The sequence below is a fragment of the Marmota flaviventris genome, chromosome 3 (assembly GCF_047511675.1).
Source record: "Marmota flaviventris isolate mMarFla1 chromosome 3, mMarFla1.hap1, whole genome shotgun sequence".
Taxonomy (NCBI): domain Eukaryota; kingdom Metazoa; phylum Chordata; class Mammalia; order Rodentia; family Sciuridae; genus Marmota; species Marmota flaviventris.
This window is the reverse complement of record NC_092500.1, coordinates 60,715,279-60,716,802: the sequence shown is the minus strand read 5'-3', so window position 1 is coordinate 60,716,802 and position 1,524 is coordinate 60,715,279.

Sequence of the window (1,524 nt, the reverse complement as noted above, 5' to 3'; positions counted from 1 at the left end):
TTTATTATCAGACTCTATCAAGTATTTCATTCTTATGAACTCTTTTCAAACTTAGTGTGAAGAAAATATATTTATAAAAGAAAAATATGATATTTTCTGTTAGTTTAATATTAAAATATTAGACATTTTATAAAATATAATATAGAAAATAATCTCCTATAAAGAGAATATCCTACTCTACTATATGTGTCTTAATAAATTACTGATATCAATCTCTATAGAAATTTATCTGTCTTTTTTCCTTACCAATTAAAGTAGTTTTTCAACAGTTTTTAAACATTTTACAATACTTCTTAAAAATAAGGAGTAAACATAAAATATTTACTGATTTTAATGTAATTTTACATATGGTTAATAAAAGAATAAATCGGGGTGGGAGGGGAAGGGAAGGGACATGGATTAGAAATAGGGTGGAATGTGATGGACATTATTATCCAAAGTACAAGTATGAAGATACAAATTGGTGTGAATATACATTGTATACAAGCAGAGATATGAAAAATTGTGCTCTATATGTGTAATAAGAATTGTAACTCATTGGGCTGTCACATATAAATTAAAATTTAATTAAAAAAGAATAAATCTTCTTCATGATTTAAAGGACACATACAAATATCTGGATGTGCATTAAAAAATCTTGCTTAATTATATTTCTATTTTAAGTTACTTCCTAAAATTTTGGTTATGCCATTATTTTTCTGGCTATCATATTCACATGTAAATAATTCAGGCTATGAGTTGGTAGGGATATTATAAGAGATACAAGTGTTTGACACCCCAAAACACATAATATGAGTTAATTTTAGAATTTTCAGTGATTAAAGATTGTGAACAACATTCACCTCTGAATTCTTCTTTTGGAAGGGAGAATGAGAAGGCTCCCCATAGCCCATACACTTGGTACAACTTAGTTTTTCGTACATCATTTGAATACCACAATATAAATTAGACTCCATTTTAACGTCAACATTTCAGTTTCCCCTACAGACACTGTAACAAGGCTACTAATTAACTTTGATATTTTGTTTCTAGAGTTAAAGATGAAAATAGTCATTAGTATGTTTTCCCATAAGAATCCCCAAGAAGCTATACCAGTTCTGAGTAAATATGCTCTTTATATAAAAAGTGGAAATACAATGCATATCAATGTGGAGAGAAAATTACTTCATTCAAGTCAAAATAAGAAACTGTAGCTAGTTTTCAAGAAGAACATAAAAAATAAGCATCAATAATAAAGTAGTACAGTTTTGATAAAAACAACATCTTAGATTTCTAGGTTTTAGGTAAGGCTGAATCTGGATGTTTGATTTCCAGAGAAGTCAGAATAATGTGTTTGAAAATGAGGCACATATGCTGATTGGAGAGAGATACACAAATGTTTATAGATGTTTCTAAATATCTCTGGATTTTAATGTGAACACAGTCTCTGTTGAAAGGGAAGCGAAAAAATATGGGTTAGGAATGAATTTTTATAAGACTTTAAAAAACATGCCTAATACATATTTGATCATAGTAAAAAGAAAT